Here is a 23,571-nt window from a genome sequence, read left to right on the forward strand (position 1 = left end):
GGCACCCTGGTGGTATAGTGGTGGTGGAGGCTGAGGATAAGGAGAAGAAGATAAAACAGCCGAAACGAGGAAGCGTATACCCATGTGTGGGTGTGAAGCGGTGCATGTGAATACACCTCCCGAAATAACACAGTGGATTTGACTTTATGTTACTCTGCTGTCATTTGGTGGTGATGAGAAGTCTGGCCCAATCCAGCCCTTGTTCATTTTGATAAGGGTCAACTTGCCAGCATTGTCAGTTGACAGGCGAGTGCGCTTATCAGTTATAAATCCCCCAGCGGCACTAAAAACACGCTCCGATAACACGCTAGCGGCAGGGCAGGCCAGGACCTCCAAGGCATACAGAGCGAGTTCATTCCAAGTGTCCAACTTGGATACCCAATAATTAAAAGGCACAGAGGAATCACAGAGGACGCTGGTACGGTCGGCAAGGAACTCCCTCACCATCTTTTGAAACTTTCCACTCCTTGTGAGAGTACCCCACGCCTCAGGGCCTGTAAGCTGGGCGGGTGTCAGAAAACTGTCCCAGAACGTTGACAGTGTTCCCCTGCCTCTGCTGTATTGGAGTTGCATCTCTCTCGCCTGTACGCCTTGGTTGGGCAACGAACTGTGACCTCTGCCGCTAGCGTGTTCAGATGGGAATTTTTTAAGAGTTCTGCAGCAAGGGCATTCTGGTACTGCCCCATTTTTGTAGACCTCTCCACCTCAGGAATAAGAGAGTGAAAGTTCTCCTTGTAGCGGGGGTCTACAAGGGTCACCAACCAGTAATGACTGTCACCCAACATTTTGACAACGCGAGGGTCACGGTTAAGGCAGCGTAACATAAAGTCAGCCATGGTTGCCAGACTGGTAACGGGCAAGATTTCCGTGTCCTCACCAAGATGACGACTGACCATGCTCTCCTCCTCCTCCTCTTCCTCCTCCCCCCTGTCCTCAGGCCACCCACGCTGAACCGACGGTATGACACTTGTACAGGTACTACCGTCTACAACGCATGATAGCAGCTCCTGTTCTTCCTCCTCCTCCTCCTCCTCTCCCTCATTGTCCCCCAATGCACGTTGCGATGAGATGAGGCTGGGCTGTGTGTAATCACCTGCTACGGCTTCTTGATCCATCTCATCATACTCTGGCTGCAATGCCTCCTCTTTAATTCTCTGCAGAGAGCATTGCAAAAGACAGACAAGTGGGATGCTGACACTAATGATGGATTCATCGCCACTCACCATCTTGGTGGCCTCCTCAAAGTTTGTCAGGATGGTACATATGTCAGACATCCAGGTCCACTCCTGAGGTCTTATGTGTGGAGTCTGACCTGAATATCGACGGCCTTGTTGCAGCTGGTACTCCACAACTGCTCTCTTCTGCTCACAAATCCTTTGCAACATGTGGAGGGTAGAGTTCCAACGTGTGGGGACATCACACACCAGTCGGTGTGCCGGAAGCTGCAAACGCTGCTGCAACACAGCAAGGGCGGCGGAAGCTGTAGCCGAATTGCGAAAATGAGCTGACAGGCGGCGTACTTTCACAAGCAGATCTGGCAACTCGGGGTACGATTTTAAGAAACCGCTGAACCACGAGGTTAAGCACATGAGCCAGGCATGGTACGTGTGTGATCTCACCTCGCCTCAGAGCCGCCACCAGGTTACGGCGATTATCACACACGACCATGCCGGGATGTAGGTTCAGCGGTCTCAGCCACAGATCTGCCTGCTCTTTCACAGCTGTCCACAACTCACAAGCAGTGTGAGGTTTATCACCTAAGCTTATGAGTTTCAGCACATCCTGTTGCCGCTTGGCTGAGGCAGTACTGCAATGCTTCCAGCTTGTAACTGATGTGGTGATATCTGATATGGAGGCTGAACATGAGGAGGAGGAGGAGGATGCGCAGGAGCTGTACACTGTGGGGGCAACTATGACTGACATAGGGCCCGCAATCCTCGGTGTGGGGAGGATGTGTTCCGTCCCAAGGTCCGACTGGGTCCCGGCTTCCACTATGTTTTCCCAGTGTGCCATCAGAGAGATGTACCGTCCCTGGCCACAAGCACTTGTCCATCTAACTGCGTTGTTGAGGGCACGGCAGATGCTTTGGGACACGTGCTTGTGTAGTGCGGGGATGGCACACCGGGCAAAATAGTGTCGGCTGGGGACCGAGTACCGAGGGACGGCCACCGCCATAAGATTGCGGAAGGATTCCGTCTCCACCAGCCTAAAAGGCTGAAATGTGCGAATTTAGGACTGTGGCCTATGGGGCGCTAGCTGCAAATTTCCGCTTTCCTTCAAAGGTCTGGGATATGGACAATTGAACGCTGCGGTGGGACGTGGACATGGACGTTGATGCTGTTTCTTGAGAAACTGCCATAACAAGTGAAGACTGAGCGGAGGGGGCATCTTTACATGCAGTATGGACAGGGGATTGCCTTGCACACACAACAGGGGGTTCTATTGCACGCACAACAGTGGAAGAAGCAGTGGTGACACCCGCTGACACAGGTCGTGGAGCCTGGGTTTCGCCCCACAAAGTCGGGTGATTTGCTACCATGTGCCTGATCATGCTGGTGGTGGTCAGGCTGGTAGTTTTGTCACCCCTGCTGATGCTAGCATGGCAGGTGGAGCATATGGCCTTTTTGGGGTTATCAGCAGAGTCTTTAAAAAAATTCCAGACTCTGGAAGACCTACCACTTGTACTGGCAAAGTCCCTCGTGTTGGTGTTACGGGGAACGGTTGCCTGCCTTCTGTCTGCGGCCACCACACTGCTTCTTCCTGCCTGTTGGGGTACTCTGCCTCCCTCCCCCTGTGTGCTGCTGGCCTCACTCTGCATGTCCTCCTTCCACGTTGGGTCAGTTACTAGATCATCCACCACCTCCTCCTCTTCCACTTGCGCACCACGATCCTCCTCCTCACTTCCTGGCAATTGTGTCTCGTCATCGTCCACCTCTTGTGACAGATTGCCAACGTCGACTTCCTGTGGCCGTGGCTGTTCAAATATTTGGGCATCGCAACATGGGATCTCCTCTTCCACCACTTTAAGCGTATCAGGCGAGGGGCCCAAATATGGAAATGGACCAGTGAACAACTCTTCAGAGTGTCCAAGTGTGGGATCACTTGCTGTCTGACGACACTCGGCATGGTGGGAGGAAGGAGCATCAGGGTGAGGAGGAGTATGCGGTCGAGACTCACTGCTACTAAGAGTTGACCGTGTGGAAGACAGACCGGAGGTGGTGGTGCCCAGGTAACTGGAAGTATTATCTGCTATCCAATTAATAACCTGTTCACACTGATCAGTTCTCAATACTGGTGTTGTTCTGTGCTTTCCTAGTAATTCGGTCAAGAAGTGGGAGCTAGTAGATGTGGCTGTTGGTTGTGGCACATTTTCACCTTTGCCACGGCCCCGTCATCTGCACGAACCATCACCAGAAATGTCCACTTCCACGTCCCTTGCCACGCGCCTTGCCCATTGTAAATGAAGTAAAATAGCTTACACTTGCACTATCAATGGAAAAAGGGTAATAAAAAGTAGATTAGAACCGTGGAAGAGGAAAACCACAGTTAATGTTTACTGGGGTATACCACACTTTTTTAAATAGAGATATTTGCGGCTGAACAGTGAGCAACACACTCAAACTGCTTTTTTTTTAGATACCAAAGGCCCAAAACTGGATATTACAGCGATTTGACCCATGGAACTGCGAAACCACACTGGGATGTCGGGCCTACACAAGACTATTTTCAACAGATATATTTTTGTGTCACAACAGTCAGGAGACACTACTGTTTTTCTTTACGGAAAAAACTACCAGAAGCTGAATAATAGAGATTTTTACCGTGGGATGGCAAAACCACAGTTATTGTTTACTGGGGTATACCACACTTTTTTAAATAGAGATATTTGCGGCTGAACAGTGAGCGACACACTCAAACTGCATTTTTTTTAGATACCAAAGGCCCAAAACTGGATAGTACAGTGTTTTGACCTATGGAACTGCGAAACCACACTGGGATGTCGGGCATACACTAAACTATTTTCAACAGATATATTTTTGTGTCACAACAGTCAGGAGACACTACTGTTTTTCTTTACGGAAAAAACTACCAAAAGCTGAATAATAGAGATTTTTTACCGTGGGATGGCAAAACCACAGTTATTGTTTACAGGAGTATACCACACTTTTTTAAATAGAGATATTTGTGGCTGAACAGTGAGCAACACACTCAAACTGCTTTTTTTTTAGATACCAAAGGCCCAAAACTGGATAGTACAGCGATTTGACCCGTGGAACTGCGAAACCACACTGGGATGTCGGGCCTACACAAGACTATTTTCAACAGATATATTTTTGTGTCACAACAGTCAGGAGACACTACTGTTTTTCTTTACGGAAAAACTACCAAAAGCTGAATAATAGAGATTTTTTACCGTGGGATGACAAAACCACAGTTATTGTTTACTATGGTATACCACACTTTTTTAAATAGAGATATTTGCGGCTGAACAGTGAGCGACACACTGAAACTGCTTTTTTTTAGATACCAAAGGCCCAAAACTGGATAGTACAGCAATTTGACCCATGGAACTGCGAAACCACACTGGGATGTCGGGCCTACACAAGACTATTTTCAACAGATATATTTTTGTGTCACAACAGTCAGGAGACACTACTGTTTTTCTTTACGGAAAAAACTACCAAAAGCTGAATAATAGAGATTTTTTACCGTGGGATGGCAAAACCACAGTTATTGTTTACAGGAGTATACCACACTTTTTTAAATAGAGATATTTGCGGCTGAACAGTGAGCAACACACTCAAACTGCTTTTTTTTTAGATACCAAAGGCCCAAAACTGGATAGTACAGCGATTTGACCCGTGGAACTGCGAAACCACACTGGGATGTCGGGCCTACACAAGACTATTTTCAACAGATATATTTTGGTGTCACAACAGTCAGGAGACACTACTGTTTTTCTTTACGGAAAAAACTACCAAAAGCTGAATAATAGAGATTTTTTACCGTGGGATGGCAAAACCACAGTTATTGTTTACTGGGGTATACCACACTTTTTTAAATAGAGATATTTGCGGCTGAACAGTGAGCGACACACTGAAACTGCATTTTTTAGATACCAAAGGCCCAAAACTGGATAGTACAGCGATTTGACCCATGGAACTGCGAAACCACACTGGGATGTCGGGCCTACACAAGACTATTTTCAACAGATATATTTTTGTGTCACAACAGTCAGGAGACACTACTGTTTTTCTTTACGGAAAAAACTACCAAAAGCTGAATAATAGAGATTTTTTACCGTGGGATGGCAAAACCACAGTTATTGTTTACAGGAGTATACCACTCTTTTTTAAATAGAGATATTTGCGGCTGAACAGTGAGCAACACACTCAAACTGCTTTTTTTTTAGATACCAAAGGCCCAAAACTGGATAGTACAGCGATTTGACCCGTGGAACTGCGAAACCACACTGGGATGTGGGGCCTACACAAGACTATTTTCAACAGATATATTTTTGTGTCACAACAGTCAGGAGACACTTCTGTTTTTCTTTACGGAAAATATACCAAAACCTGAATAATAGAGATTTTTTACCGTGGGATGGCAAAACCACAGTTATTGTTTACAGGAGTATACCACTCTTTTTTAAATAGAGATATTTGCGGCTGAACAGTGAGCAACACACTCAAACTGCTTTTTTTTTAGATACCAAAGGCCCAAAACTAGATAGTACAGCGATTTGACCCGTGGAACTGCGAAACCACACTGGGATGTGGGCCTACACAAGACTATTTTCAACAGATATATTTTTGTGTCACAACAGTCAGGAGACACTTCTGTTTTTCTTTACGGAAAATATACCAAAACCTGAATAATAGAGATTTTTTACCGTGGAATGGCAAAACCACAGTTATTGTTTACAGGAGTATACCACAATTTTTTAAATAGAGATATTTGCGGCTGAACAGTGAGCGACACACTGAAACTGCTTTTTTTTAGATACCAAAGGCCCAAAACTGGATAGTACAGCAATTTGACCCATGGAACTGCGAAACCACATTGGAATGTCGGGCCTACACAAGACTATTTTCAACAGATATATTTTTGTGTCACAACAGTCAGGAGACAATACTGTTTTTCTTTACGGAAAAAACTACCAAAAGCTGAATAATAGAGATTTTTTACCGTGGGATGGCAAAACCACAGTTATTGTTTACTGGGGTATACTGCACTTTTTTAAATAAAGATATTTGCGGCTGAACAGTGAGCGACACACTCAAGCTGCTTTTTTTTTATATACCAAAGGCCCAAAACTGGATACTACAGCGATTTGACCCATGGAACTGCGAAACCACACTGGGATGTCGGGCCTACACAAGACTATTTTCAACAGATATATTTTTGTGTCACAACAGTCAGGAAACACTACTGTTTTTCTTTACGGAAAAAACTACCAAAAGCTGAATAATAGAGATTTTTACCGTGGGATGGCAAAACCACAGTTATCGTTTACTGGGGTATACCATACTTTTTTAAATAGAGATATTTGCGGCTGAACAGTGAGCGACACACTCAAACTGCTTTTTTTTTAGATACCAAAAGCCCAAAACTGGATAGTACAGCGTTTTGACCCATGGAACTGCGAAACCACACTGGGATGTCGGGCATACACTAGACTATTTTCAACAGATATATTTTTGTGTCACAACGGTCAGGAGACACTACTGTTTTTCTTTACGGAAAAAACTACCAAAAGCTTAATAATAGAGATTTTTTACCATGGGATGGCAAAACCACAGTTATTGTTTACTATGGTATACCACACTTTGTTAAATAGAGATATTTGCGGCTGAACAGTGAGCGACACACTCAAACTGTTTTTTTTTAGATACCAAAGGCCCAAAACTGTATAGTTCAGCGATTTGACCCGTGGAACTGCGAAACCACACTGGGATGTCGGGCCTACACAAGACTATTTTCAACAGATGTATTTTTGTGTCACAACAGTCAGGAGACATTACTCTTTTTCTTTACGGAAAATATACCAAAACCTGAATAATAGAGATTTTTTTACCGTGGGATGGCAAAACCACAGTTATTGTTTACTGGGGTATACCACACTTTTTTAAATAGAGATATTTGCGGCTGAACAGTGAGCGACACACTCAAACTGCTTTTTTTTTAGATACCAAAGGCCCAAAACTGGATAGTACAGCAATTTGACCCATGGAACTGCGAAACCACACTGGGATGTCGGGCCTACACAAGACTATTTTCAACAGATATATTTTTGTGTCACAACAGTCAGGAGACAATACTGTTTTTCTTTACGGAAAAAACTACCAAAAGCTGAATAATAGAGATTTTTTACCGTGGGATGGCAAAACCACAGTTATTGTTTACTGGGGTATACTGCACCTTTTTAAATAGAGATATTTGCGGCTGAACAGTGAGCGACACACTCAAACTGCTTTTTTTTCAGATACCAAAGGCCCAAAACTGGATAGTACAGCAATTTGACCCATGGAACTGCGAAACCACACTGGGATGTCGGGCCTACACAAGACTATTTTCAACAGATATATTTTTGCGTCACAACAGTCAGGAGACACTACTGTTTTTCTTTACGGAAAAAGCTACCAAAAGCTGAATAATAGAGATTTTTTACCGTGGGATGGCAAAACCACAGTTATTGTTTACTGGGGTATACCACACTTTTTTAAATAGAGATATTTGCGGCTGAACAGTGAGCGACACACTGAAACTGCATTTTTTAGATACCAAAGGCCCAAAACTGGATAGTACAGCGATTTGACCCATGGAACTGCGAAACCACACTGGGATGTCGGGCCTACACAAGACTATTTTCAACTGATATATTTTTGTGTCACAACGGTCAGGAGACACTACTGTTTTTCTTTACGGAAAAAACTACCAAAAGCTGAATAACTGAGATTTTTTTACCGTGGGATGGCAAAACCACAGTTATTGTTTACTGGAGTATACCACACTTTTTTAAATAGAGATATTTGCGGCTGAACAGTGAGCAACACACTCAAACTGTTTTTTTTTAGATACAAAAGGCCCAAAACTGGATAGTACAGCGATTTGACCCGTGGAACTGTGAAACCACACTGGGATGTCGGGCCTACACAACACTATTTTCAACAGATATATTTTTGCGTCACAACAGTCAGGAAACACTACTGTTTTTCTTTACGGAAAATATACCAAAACCTGAATAATAGAGATTTTTTACCGTGGGATGGCAAAACCACAGTTATTGTTTACTGGGGTATACTGCACCTTTTTAAATAGAGATATTTGCGGCTGAACAGTGAGCGACACACTCAAACTGCTTTTTTTTTAGATACCAAAGGCCCAAAACTGGATAGTACAGCAATTTGACCCATGGAACTGCGAAACCACACTGGGATGTCGGGCCTACACAAGACTATTTTCAACAGATATATTTTTGTGTCACAACAGTCAGGAGACACTACTGTTTTTCTTTACGGAAAAAACTACCAAAAGCTTAATAATAGAGATTTTTTACCATGGGATGGCAAAAGCACAGTTATTGTTTACTATGGTATACCACACTTTTTAAATAGAGATATTTGCAGCTGAACAGTGAGCGACACACTCAATCTGCTTTTTTTTTAGATACCAAAGGCCCAAAACTGTATAGTTCAGCGATTTGACCCGTGGAACTGCGAAACCACACTGGGATGTTGGGCCTACACAAGACTATTTTCAACAGATATATTTTTGCGTCACAACAGTCAGGAGACACTACTGTTTTTCTTTACGGAAAAAACTACCAAAAGCTGAATAATAGAGATTTTTTACCGTGGGATGGCAAAACCACAGTTATTGTTTACTGGGGTATACCACACTTTTTTAAATAGAGATATTTGCGGCTGAACAGTGAGCGACACACTGAAACTGCATTTTTTAGATACCAAAGGCCCAAAACTGGATAGTACAGCGATTTGACCCATGGAAGTGCGAAACCACACTGGGATGTCGGGCCTACACAAGACTATTTTCAACTGATATATTTTTGTGTCACAACGGTCAGGAGACACTACTGTTTTTCTTTACGGAAAAAACTACCAAAAGCTGAATAACTGAGATTTTTTTACCGTGGGATGGCAAAACCACAGTTATTGTTTACTGGAGTATACCACACTTTTTTAAATAGAGATATTTGCGGCTGAACAGTGAGCAACACACTCAAACTGTTTTTTTTTAGATACCAAAGGCCCAAAACTGGATAGTACAGAGATTTGACCCGTGGAACTGTGAAACCACACTGGGATGTCGGGCCTACACAACACTATTTTCAACAGATATATTTTTGCGTCACAACAGTCAGGAGACACTACTGTTTTTCTTTACGGAAAATATACCAAAACCTAAATAATAGAGATTTTTTACCGTGGGATGGCAAAACCACAGTTATTGTTTACTGGGGTATACCACACTTTTTTAAATAGAGATATTTGCGTCTGAACAGTGAACGACACACTCAAACTGCTTTTTTTTTAGATACCAAAGGCCCAAAACTGGATAGTACAGCAATTTGACCAATGGAACTGCGAAACCACACTGGGATGTCGGGCCTACACAAGACTATTTTCAACAGATATATTTTTGTGTCACAACGGTCAGGAGACACTACTGTTTTTCTTTACGGAAAAAACTACCAAAAGCTGAATAATAGAGATTTTTTTACCGTGGGATGGCAAAACCACAGTTATTGTTTACTGGAGTATACCACACTTTTTTAAATAGAGATATTTGCGGCTGAACAGTGAGCAACACACTCAAACTGTTTTTTTTTAGATACCAAAGGCCCAAAACTGGATAGTACAGCGATTTGACCCGTGGAACTGTGAAACCACACTGGGATGTCGGGCCTACACAACACTATTTTCAACAGATATATTTTTGCGTCACAACAGTCAGGAGACACTACTGTTTTTCTTTACGGAAAATATACCAAAACCTGAATAATAGAGATTTTTTACCGTGGGATGGCAAAACCACAGTTATTGTTTACTGGGGTATACCACACTTTTTTAAATAGAGATATTTGCGGCTGAACAGTGAGCGACACACTCAAACTGCTTTTTTTTTTAGATACCAAAGGCCCAAAACTGGATAGTACAGCAATTTGACCCATGGAACTGCGAAACCACACTGGGATGTCGGGCCTACACAAGACTATTTTCAACAGATATATTTTTGTGTCACAACAGTCAGGAGACAATACTGTTTTTCTTTACGGAAAAAACTACCAAAAGCTGAATAATAGAGATTTTTTACCGTGGGATGGCAAAACCACAGTTATTGTTTACTGGGGTATACTGCACCTTTTTAAATAGAGATATTTGCGGCTGAACAGTGAGTGACACACTCAAACTGCTTTTTTTTTAGATACCAAAGGCCCAAAAATGGATAGTACAGCAATTTGACCAATGGAACTGCGAAACCACACTGGGATGTCGGGCCTACACAAGACTATTTTCAACAGATATATTTTTGCGTCACAACAGTCAGGAGACACTACTGCTTTTCTTTACGGAAAAAACTACCAAAAGCTTAATAATAGAGATTTTTTACCATGGGATGGCAAAACCACAGTTATTGTTTACTATGGTATACCACACTTTTTAAATAGAGATATTTGCAGCTGAACAGTGAGCGACACACTCAATCTGCTTTTTTTTTAGATACCAAAGGCCCAAAACTGTATAGTTCAGCGATTTGACCCGTGGAACTGCGAAACCACACTGGGATGTTGGGCCTACACAAGACTATTTTCAACAGATATATTTTTGCGTCACAACAGTCAGGAGACACTACTATTTTTCTTTACGGAAAAAACTACCAAAAGCTGAATAATAGAGATTTTTTACCGTGGGATGGCAAAACCACAGTTATTGTTTACTGGGGTATACCACACTTTTTTAAATAGAGATATTTGCGGCTGAACAGTGAGCGACACACTGAAACTGCATTTTTTAGATACCAAAGGCCCAAAACTGGATAGTACAGCGATTTGACCCATGGAAGTGCGAAACCACACTGGGATGTCGGGCCTACACAAGACTATTTTCAACTGATATATTTTTGTGTCACGACGGTCAGGAGACACTACTGTTTTTCTTTACGGAAAAAACTACCAAAAGCTGAATAACTGAGATTTTTTTACCGTGGGATGGCAAAACCACAGTTATTGTTTACTGGAGTATACCACACTTTTTTAAATAGAGATATTTGCGGCTGAACAGTGAGCAACACCCTCAAACTGTTTTTTTTTAGATACCAAAGGCCCAAAACTGGATAGTACAGAGATTTGACCCGTGGAACTGTGAAACCACACTGGGATGTCGGGCCTACACAACACTATTTTCAACAGATATATTTTTGCGTCACAACAGTCAGGAGACACTACTGCTTTTCTTTACGGAAAAAACTACCAAAAGCTTAATAATAGAGATTTTTTACCATGGGATGGCAAAACCACAGTTATTGTTTACTATGGTATACCACACTTTTTAAATAGAGATATTTGCAGCTGAACAGTGAGCGACACACTCAATCTGCTTTTTTTTTAGATACCAAAGGCCCAAAACTGTATAGTTCAGCGATTTGACCCGTGGAACTGCGAAACCACACTGGGATGTTGGGCCTACACAAGACTATTTTCAACAGATATATTTTTGCGTCACAACAGTCAGGAGACACTACTATTTTTCTTTACGGAAAAAACTACCAAAAGCTGAATAATAGAGATTTTTTACCGTGGGATGGCAAAACCACAGTTATTGTTTACTGGGGTATACCACACTTTTTTAAATAGAGATATTTGCGGCTGAACAGTGAGCGACACACTGAAACTGCATTTTTTAGATACCAAAGGCCCAAAACTGGATAGTACAGCGATTTGACCCATGGAAGTGCGAAACCACACTGGGATGTCGGGCCTACACAAGACTATTTTCAACTGATATATTTTTGTGTCACGACGGTCAGGAGACACTACTGTTTTCTTTACGGAAAAAACTACCAAAAGCTGAATAACTGAGATTTTTTTACCGTGGGATGGCAAAACCACAGTTATTGTTTACTGGAGTATACCACACTTTTTTAAATAGAGATATTTGCGGCTGAACAGTGAGCAACACCCTCAAACTGTTTTTTTTTAGATACCAAAGGCCCAAAACTGGATAGTACAGAGATTTGACCCGTGGAACTGTGAAAGCACACTGGGATGTCGGGCCTACACAACACTATTTTCAACAGATATATTTTTGCGTCACAACAGTCAGGAGACATTACTGTTTTTCTTTACGGAAAATATACCAAAACCTGAATAATAGAGATTTTTTACCGTGGGATGGCAAAACCACAGTTATTGTTTACTGGGGTATACCACACTTTTTTAAATAGAGATATTTGCGGCTGAACAGTGAACGACACACTCAAACTGCTTTTTTTTTAGATACCAAAGGCCCAAAACTGGATAGTACAGCAATTTGACCAATGGAACTGCGAAACCACACTGGGATGTCGGGCCTACACAAGACTATTTTCAACAGATATATTTTTGTGTCACAACGGTCAGGAGACACTACTGTTTTTCTTTACGGAAAAAACTACCAAAAGCTGAATAATAGAGATTTTTTTACCGTGGGATGGCAAAACCACAGTTATTGTTTACTGGAGTATACCACACTTTTTTAAATAGAGATATTTGCGGCTGAACAGTGAGCAACACACTCAAACTGTTTTTTTTAGATACCAAAGGCCCAAAACTGGATAGTACAGCGATTTGACCCGTGGAACTGTGAAACCACACTGGGATGTCGGGCCTACACAACACTAATTTCAACAGATATATTTTTGTGTCACAACAGTCAGGAGACACTACTGTTTTTCTTTACGGAAAATATACCAAAACCTGAATAATAGAGATTTTTTACCGTGGGATGGCAAAACCACAGTTATTGTTTACTGGGGTATACCACACTTTTTTAAATAGAGATATTTGCGGCTGAACAGTGAGCGACACACTCAAACTGCTTTTTTTTTAGATACCAAAGGCCCAAAACTGGATAGTACAGCAATTTGACCCATGGAACTGCGAAACCACACTGGGATGTCGGGCCTACACAAGACTATTTTCAACAGATATATTTTTGTGTCACAACAGTCAGGAGACAATACTGTTTTTCTTTACGGAAAAAACTACCAAAAGCTGAATAATAGAGATTTTTTACCGTGGGATGGCAAAACCACAGTTATTGTTTACTGGGGTATACTGCACCTTTTTAAATAGAGATATTTGCGGCTGAACAGTGAGTGACACACTCAAACTGCTTTTTTTTTAGATACCAAAGGCCCAAAAATGGATAGTACAGCAATTTGACCCATGGAACTGCGAAACCACACTGGGATGTCGGGCCTACACAAGACTATTTTCAACAGATATATTTTTGTGTCACAACAGTCAGGAGACAATACTGTTTTTCTTTACGGAAAAAACTACCAAAAGCTGAATAATAGAGATTTTTTACCGTGGGATGGCAAAACCACAGTTATTGTTTACTGGGGTATACTGCACCTTTTTAAATAGAGATATTTGCGGCTGAACAGTGAGTGACACACTCAAACTGCTTTTTTTTTAGATACCAAAGGCCCAAAAATGGATAGTACAGCAATTTGACCAATGGAACTGCGAAACCACACTGGGATGTCGGGCCTAGACAAGACTATTTTCAACAGATATATTTTTGTGTCACAACAGTCAGGAGACACTACTGCTTTTCTTTACGGAAAAAACTACCAAAAGCTTAATAATAGAGATTTTTTACCATGGGATGGCAAAACCACAGTTATTGTTTACTATGGTATACCACACTTTTTAAATAGAGATATTTGCAGCTGAACAGTGAGCGACACACTCAATCTGCTTTTTTTTTAGATACCAAAGGCCCAAAACTGTATAGTTCAGCGATTTGACCCGTGGAACTGCGAAACCACTCTGGGATGTTGGGCCTACACAAGACTATTTTCAACAGATATATTTTTGCGTCACAACAGTCAGGAGACACTACTGTTTTTCTTTACGGAAAAAACTACCAAAAGCTGAATAATAGAGATTTTTTACCGTGGGATGGCAAAACCACAGTTATTGTTTACTGGGGTATACCACACTTTTTTAAATAGAGATATTTGCGGCTGAACAGTGAGCGACACACTGAAACTGCATTTTTTAGATACCAAAGGCCCAAAACTGGATAGTACAGCGATTTGACCCATGGAAGTGCGAAACCACACTGGGATGTCGGGCCTACACAAGACTATTTTCAACTGATATATTTTTGTGTCACAACGGTCAGGAGACACTACTGTTTTTCTTTACGGAAAAAACTACCAAAAGCTGAATAACTGAGATTTTTTTACCGTGGGATGGCAAAACCACAGTTATTGTTTACTGGAGTATACCACACTTTTTTAAATAGAGATATTTGCGGCTGAACAGTGAGCAACACACTCAAACTGTTTTTTTTTAGATACCAAAGGCCCAAAACTGGATAGTACAGAGATTTGACCCGTGGAACTGTGAAACCACACTGGGATGTCGGGCCTACACAACACTATTTTCAACAGATATATTTTTGCGTCACAACAGTCAGGAGACACTACTGTTTTTCTTTACGGAAAATATACCAAAACCTGAATAATAGAGATTTTTTACCGTGGGATGGCAAAACCACAGTTATTGTTTACTGGGGTATACCACACTTTTTTAAATAGAGATATTTGCGGCTGAACAGTGAACGACACACTCAAACTGCTTTTTTTTTAGATACCAAAGGCCCAAAACTGGATAGTACAGCAATTTGACCAATGGAACTGCGAAACCACACTGGGATGTCGGGCCTACACAAGACTATTTTCAACAGATATATTTTTGTGTCACAACGGTCAGGAGACACTACTGTTTTTCTTTACGGAAAAAACTACCAAAAGCTGAATAATAGAGATTTTTTACCGTGGGATGGCAAAACCACAGTTATTGTTTACTGGGGTATACTGCACCTTTTTAAATAGAGATATTTGCGGCTGAACAGTGAGTGACACACTCAAACTGCTTTTTTTTTAGATACCAAAGGCCCAAAAATGGATAGTACAGCAATTTGACCAATGGAACTGCGAAACCACACTGGGATGTCGGGCCTACACAAGACTATTTTCAACAGATATATTTTTGTGTCACAACAGTCAGGAGACACTACTGCTTTTCTTTACGGAAAAAACTACCAAAAGCTTAATAATAGAGATTTTTTACCATGGGATGGCAAAACCACAGTTATTGTTTACTATGGTATACCACACTTTTTAAATAGAGATATTTGCAGCTGAACAGTGAGCGACACACTCAATCTGCTTTTTTTTTAGATACCAAAGGCCCAAAACTGTATAGTTCAGCGATTTGACCCGTGGAACTGCGAAACCACACTGGGATGTTGGGCCTACACAAGACTATTTTCAACAGATATATTTTTGCGTCACAACAGTCAGGAGACACTACTGCTTTTCTTTACGGAAAAAACTACCAAAAGCTGAATAATAGAGATTTTTTACCGTGGGATGGCAAAACCACAGTTATTGTTTACTGGGGTATACCACACTTTTTTAAATAGAGATATTTGCGGCTGAACAGTGAGCGACACACTGAAACTGCATTTTTTAGATACCAAAGGCCCAAAACTGGATAGTACAGCGATTTGACCCATGGAAGTGCGAAACCACACTGGGATATCGGGCCTACACAAGACTATTTTCAACTGATATATTTTTGTGTCACAACGGTCAGGAGACACTACTGTTTTTCTTTACGGAAAAAACTACCAAAAGCTGAATAACTGAGATTTTTTTACCGTGGGATGGCAAAACCACAGTTATTGTTTACTGGAGTATACCACACTTTTTTAAATAGAGATATTTGCGGCTGAACAGTGAGCAACACACTCAAACTGTTTTTTTTTAGATACCAAAGGCCCAAAACTGGATAGTACAGAGATTTGACCCGTGGAACTGTGAAACCACACTGGGATGTCGGGCCTACACAACACTATTTTCAACAGATATATTTTTGCGTCACAACAGTCAGGAGACACTACTGTTTTTCTTTACGGAAAATATACCAAAACCTGAATAATAGAGATTTTTTACCGTGGGATGGCAAAACCACAGTTATTGTTTACTGGGGTATACCACACTTTTTTAAATAGAGATATTTGCAGGTGAACAGTGAACGACACACTCAAACTGCTTTTTTTTTAGATACCAAAGGCCCAAAACTGGATAGTACAGCAATTTGACCAATGGAACTGCGAAACCACACTGGGATGTCGGGCCTACACAAGACTATTTTCAACAGATATATTTTTGTGTCACAACGGTCAGGAGACACTACTGTTTTTCTTTACGGAAAAAACTACCAAAAGCTGAATAATAGAGATTTTTTTACCGTGGGATGGCAAAACCACAGTTATTGTTTACTGGAGTATACCACACTTTTTTAAATAGAGATATTTGCGGCTGAACAGTGAGCAACACACTCAAACTGTTTTTTTTTAGATACCAAAGGCCCAAAACTGGATAGTACAGCGATTTGACCCGTGGAACTGTGAAACCACACTGGGATGTCGGGCCTACACAACACTATTTTCAACAGATATATTTTTGCGTCACAACAGTCAGGAGACACTACTGTTTTTCTTTACGGAAAATATACCAAAACCTGAATAATAGAGATTTTTTACCGTGGGATGGCAAAACCACAGTTATTGTTTACTGGGGTATACCACACTTTTTTAAATAGAGATATTTGCGGCTGAACAGTGAGCGACACACTCAAACTGCTTTTTTTTTAGATACCAAAGGCCCAAAACTGTATAGTTCAGCGATTTGACCCGTGGAGCTGCGAAACCACACTGGGATGTCGGGCCTACACAAGACTATTTTCAACAGATATATTTTTGTGTCACAACAGTCAGGAGACACTACTCTTGTTCTTTACGGAAAATATACCAAAACCTGAATAATAGAGATTTTTTTACCGTGGGATGGCAAAACCACAGTTATTGTTTACTGGGGTATACCACACTTTTTTAAATAGAGATATTTGCGGCTGAACAGTGAGCGACACACTCAAACTGCTTTTTTTTTAGATACCAAAGGCCCAAAACTGGATAGTACAGCAATTTGACCCATGGAACTGCGAAACCACACTGGGATGTCGGGCCTACACAAGACTATTTTCAACAGATATATTTTTGTGTCACAACAGTCAGGAGACAATACTGTTTTTCTTTACGGAAAAAACTACCAAAAGCTGAATAATAGAGATTTTTTACCGTGGGATGGCAAAACCACAGTTATTGTTTACTGGGGTATACTGCACCTTTTTAAATAGAGATATTTGCGGCTGAACAGTGAGCGACACACTCAAACTGCTTTTTTTTTAGATACCAAAGGCCCAAAACTGGATAGTACAGCAATTTGACCCATGGAACTGCGAAACCACACTGGGATGTCGGGCCTACACAAGACTATTTTCAACAGATATATTTTTGTGTCACAACAGTCAGGAGACACTACTGTTTTTCTTTACGGAAAAAACTACCAAAAGCTTAATAATAGAGATTTTTTTACCATGGGATGGCAAAACCACAGTTATTGTTTACTATGGAATACCACACTTTTTTAAATAGAGATATTTGCGGCTGAACAGTGAGCGACACACTCAAACTGCTTTTTTTTTAGATACCAAAGGCCCAAAACTGTATAGTTCAGCGATTTGACCCGTGGAACTGCGAAACCACACTGGGATGTCGGGCCTACACAAGACTATTTTCAACAGATATATTTTTGTGTCACAACAGTCAGGAGACACTACTCTTTTTCTTTACGGAAAATATACCAAAACCTGAATAATAGAGATTTTTTTACCGTGGGATGGCAAAACCACAGTTATTGTTTACTGGGGTATACCAGACTTTTTTAAATATATAGATTTGCGGCTGAACAGTGAGCGACACACTCAAACTGTTTTTTTTTTTAGATACAAATGGCCCAAAATGGATAATACAGAGGTTTGAACCGTGGAAGTGCAAAACAACACTACTGTTTCTCTAGCCTACACCAGACTATTTTCAACAGTTATATTTGTGTCTGAAAAATCAGAGACACGCTTTTTTTGGGGGGGAGGGGGACACCAAAAGGTTAATAAGACGGGTATTTGTACAGTGTGAAGGAGGAAAAAAAAAGGAGGATTTAGATGAAAAAAAAAGGATTTTTCCTGGCTCCCGACACCTGGTGCTAAGTCCAGCAATTTCAGCAACAGTAGCACACAGGACTGTAATGCAGCGTTTGCTGGTATAACCACTGTGTCTCCTATACAGCCTGCCTGCCTGGTATCTGGGATGGATATTAGTCCTGAAAAGGACTGTTTGTTTGTTCTGGCAGCCTTTACAGACCCTACACTAACTATTTCGCAGTTTATATCTCTCCCTAAATCAGCAGCGCTGTCCCTACACTGTCTAATCCGGAGCGACTGTGTCCAAGATGGCGGCGCCCGGTTTTAAATACTCGAGGTGACGCTGTGCGGCCAGCCAATCACTGTAATGCCCACAACCAACATGGCTGCAGCATTACAGTGACTGGCTGGCAATCCCTGCATGTTCATTGGCTCTGTAAAGAGCGCCAAACATGCAGGGCGGAGACCCCAGCTCCCGCCCGAGTAACCCGGAAATGCTCGGTGCTCGCTGAACATTCCGAGTAGTGTGATGCTCGGGCGAGTACCGAGCAGTGTCGAGCATGTTCGCTCAACACTAATGCTTATAATCATGATTATATCAGGCCTAGCACGTTCCTCATTCTGACAATTTTAGTGCTTTTCTTCTGTGTTATGCTCCTGTGTCATTGTTTGGATACGTTCCTTCCTTGGTACCTACTGTCTTACTCCTGATTCTGACCTTTGTCTCATTCTCCTACTAATTTCTCATCTTGTTATTTTGTTTGCATTCATGTTACTCTTCTGGTGAATACTCTTGGCTCCATTCCCTACTATGGTACTACCTGGGAATCTGACCAGGAAAGTTGAAGCATCCTTGAAGGAGTTAGAGGTTGTCCAGGCTTAGAAAAAATATAACTATTTACCAAATTTAGAATTTTTTAAATTTTTTATATTTTACAGGACTGAGAAAGGCTTAAAATACTTCATGAAGAGGGACTATATTACAATTGTATTTAGAAGAAAACTATTTATTTATTGTATGTGTCACGTAATTTAAAATCCCAAATAAGTAATCAATCCATTCACCTTGTAAGTGACTTAAGGTTTAATTTGTCAGTGCATGGAGTATGAAGGAATTTTACAAATGACACATCCTTATGGATCAAAAGGTGTGTAAGCACCTGAAGCAGACCGCAATAGATCACATCTTGAAAGTAATAACCGAGGCACTGTCATTAACTGATTTCTGTTTTGCCAGTTGATTTTTTACAGTTGCAAGTTTAATGAAAAATAAATGTTATTATAAATTGATATCAAGCTCATATGCATATGTTTAGCATCCCTCTGAATCTATATTTTCAATAGATGATGAAAATGTAGTTTGTTCTTTATAAAATACCTTTTTCATGTTGCTTACAGTAAAGCTCATGATTCTATGACTTTACCGCTACTTTAACTTTTTGTCTCTGATACAAATATTTCTCTTTTTCACTGACCCATGTCCATATATTGGATTGCCTTACTCAAGGCAGCTGCCTCTATATATTTGTAATTAAGGATACAATAGATCTGCTTTAATACAGAAAATGTGTATTATGTGAATTAAAATGAATCTGTCAGCAGGTTTTTGCTTCCTCATCTGAGAGCAGCATAATGTAGGCAAAGAGACCCTCTATCCAACCATGTATCGCTTAATTTACTGGGTACAGCTGTTCTGACACAATCAGAGTTTTTAAATGTAGCATGAAGCACAGCTGAGAAAGCTAACCTCACCCCCACACCAGGCTCTCTATGTACATAATCTATTGACAGTGAGCTACTTATCACAGGAGGGGGTGGAGTTGGTCTATCAAGCACGTGCCATGTAGTGCGGACAATGATAATCTTCTGGTGATAAAACCTTCATTGTAAGTAACAACAGAACACAGTCTGATAAGTGACACATCGTTGCAATCTGGGTTTTAACCCCTACCTTTTGCTGTTCTCGGATTAATTAGCAAAAAACTGCAGACAGACTCCCTTTACAAGAACATAGTACATAATGCGATGCCTTTGAGTAAACTGAGTGGAGTAAGCAGACTTATAAGATAACTAACAAAACCTAACATCCTAGGTGGCCCATCCCGACATTGCAGTCTTACCAAAAAACACAAAAAGAGCATGTTGGGTGGGAATCGGTCAACGTTTTACTTGTAATTATTGATATTCCCACAAGAACAATTAGTAACTATAAAGAACTATGTAAGAACGCTCTCAAGACCAAACTTTTCCAAATATCTTCTGCCACTATGACTTCTAAAGTTTTTCCAAATGTAAGCTGGATAAACAGAGATTATAAACATCCAACTAAAAACCATAGGATTGTAACAACTATAAAAGGGAGGGAGGGACGAGCTACTAAGACCTAAGCTGTTGGGAGAAGAGATATTGGAAGCCTAATGTAGCCTTATAAAGTCAATGGGTGGGTTTTCATACTATTGATTATTTATTTATTTTATTCACTTATATAGCGCCATTAATTCCACAGCGCTTCACAGACATTATCGGCACTGTCCCCATAAGGGCTCACAATCTAGATTCCCTATCAGTATGTCTTTGGAGTGTGGGAGGCAACCGGAGAACCCAGAGGAAACACTCACAAACAGAGGGAGAACATACAAACTTCTTGCAGATTAGGGGGCTATTCCATCCCCTGGAAGATAAGGAAGGGGTAAAGAGGATGGGCAGAACCCAAGATAATGACAGTGAGAAAAATAACTCAGTCTGGAGCGATTTCATTAACCCCTGAAGAGCCCCTCAGAAGTCAGAAAAGATCGATCCTAACTAGTGATGAGCGAGCATACTCGCAAATACTCGGTATTCGCCCGAGCATCTCAGTACTCGAGATGCTCGGAGCTCAATCAACATGCAGGGATTGCCTGCCACTCACTGTAATGCCGCAGCCATTTTGGTTGTGGCATTACAGTGATTGGCTAGCTGCACAGCGCCATCAAGTCTATATCAGACCTGGCGCCGCTGTGCTCGTCAGTCTACTCCGCAATCAGGCAGTGTAGGGAGAAGTGCTGCTGAGCTAAGGAGAGATTTGGTTGTGTATTAGGTAGTGTAGGGAGAAAACAAGTACATTACACATATCCATCTCAACAAACAGTCCTTCTGAGGACTAATCCATCTGCAGAGATATCAGGCAGGCAGTTTATATAGGCAGGAGGCAGTGAATATAGTGGACTGCAGTGCATATAGCACAAGAGGCTCCATTTCAGTTCTGTCTTCTGCTGCTGTTAGACATTTCTAGACAAAGGTCCAGGTCTCAGGGGCCAGGAATAATTAATCCTCATTATTTGCTTAAAAAGCAATCCAGAGAACACTGTTTTTCTGTGCCATTTGCTTGTTGGCACTGCAGAATACAGCCAGGTCCTCTCCATATTACTGCTCTAAAAATCCAGCTATTTAAAACTGTGGTTTGTCCATCACATGGATCACATATAATTGCGCTGAAAATACTGCCATTTTTGGCCTCCATTCAAAATTTTTTTCAGTGTTTCAGCTAAGTTCTTGACACCGGTTTGCTGTTCAAAATAGTTACCAACAGGCCAGGTATTTAAAACTGCGGTTTGTCCGTCACACGGATCACATATACGTTTTATGAAAATTATGCCATTTCTGGCCACCATTCTAATTTTTTTTCAGTGTGTCAGAAAAGTTTTTGACACAGGTTTGCTGTTCAAAATAGTTACCTTCAGGCCACATGTTTAAAACTGTGGTTTGTCCGTCACACGGATCACATATACGTTTTCTGAAAATTCTGCCATTTCTGGCCTCCATTCAAATTTTTTTTCAGTGTTTCAGCAAAGTTTTTGACCCCGGTTTGCTGTTCAAAATAGTTACCTACAGGCCAGGAATTTAAATCTATGGTTTCTCCATCACACGGATTACATATAACTTCGCTCCAAATTCAGTCATTTGTAGTGAGTGTGGAAAATATTGTCCTCCACTTAAAATGGGCAAGGCATGTGGCAATTGGACGTAATGGTGATGTTAATGGTGCATACAGAGGCCGAGGCCGCAGGCAAGCTGAAATAGTGCCACAACATACACCCACATCTTCTCGCCCGACCTTACTGTCCCAATTCCTAGGGGATCGCAGCACAGCAGTATTGAACCCAGAGCAGTGTCAAAAGGTTGTTGGTTGGAAAGCAGATAAAGCTTCCCAGGGGTGGATTAAGAGTAGCAAGGTCCCCGGGCAGTTTAGAAGGCACGCCCTCCCCCCTCCCTTCCCACACCCCCCCCCACACACACACACACACACACACACACACAAACACACACACGTGCGCACACACACCTGATGTATCACGTGACATGTCACATGATCCCCTTTGATAGATCATGTGATAGTTCACGTGAAATTAATTTGCCACAATATTAATTATAATAATTTTTTTTAGGCTGTGTGCCCACTATGCATTTTTTAAGCGTTTCTGCAGCGGCAATTCCGCTGCAGAAACGCTTAAAAAACGCTTGGTAGAAGGTCTGCCATGTTCCCCAATGATAATCCGCATATGCTGTGCACATGCTGCGGAAATTTCCGCTGCGGATTATCATTGCGGAAAAATCCGCAGCACTACCAATTATTTTGCGGAAGCGCGGCGCTTTCGCCGCCATTGACTTGCATTAGAACACATGGAATCCGCATCACTGAATCTGTACATGCAGAATCAATGCGTTTCAATGTGCGGACGGTACCCGGGTTTGGAGAAGAGGAGACTCTTCTCCGGACCCGGGTACCATAGAACCTGTAAAAAAAGAATGAAATAAAAAATAAATATTATACTTACCTTCTGATGGCCCCCGGTGTCTTTATCCGATGCGTCCTGGCTTGCCCGCAGCTCGTGATGGTCTGAAAAGGAGCTACCGTGACGTCATTTAGTCATGTGACGGGTCACGCGACCGCTGACGTCGGCAGGCCATCAGAAGGTAATTACATATTTATTTTTTACCATTCTTTTATGGTCACACTATATACAGTGGTGGCCAAAAGTATTGGCACCCCTGCAATTCTGTCAGATAATACTCAGTTTCTTCCTGAAAATGATTGCAATCACAAATTCTTTGGTATTATTATCTTCATTTAATTTGCTTGCAAGGAAAAAACACAAAAGAGAATGAAGCAAAAATCAAATCATTGATCATTTCACACAAAACACCAACTCTCAGCCTAATACTTGGTTGCACAACCTTTAGCC

This window comes from Phyllobates terribilis, unplaced genomic scaffold, assembly GCF_046119375.1.
Source record: "Phyllobates terribilis strain yellow unplaced genomic scaffold, ASM4611937v1 Scaffold_11__3_contigs__length_659146591, whole genome shotgun sequence".
Taxonomy (NCBI): Eukaryota; Metazoa; Chordata; class Amphibia; order Anura; family Dendrobatidae; genus Phyllobates; species Phyllobates terribilis.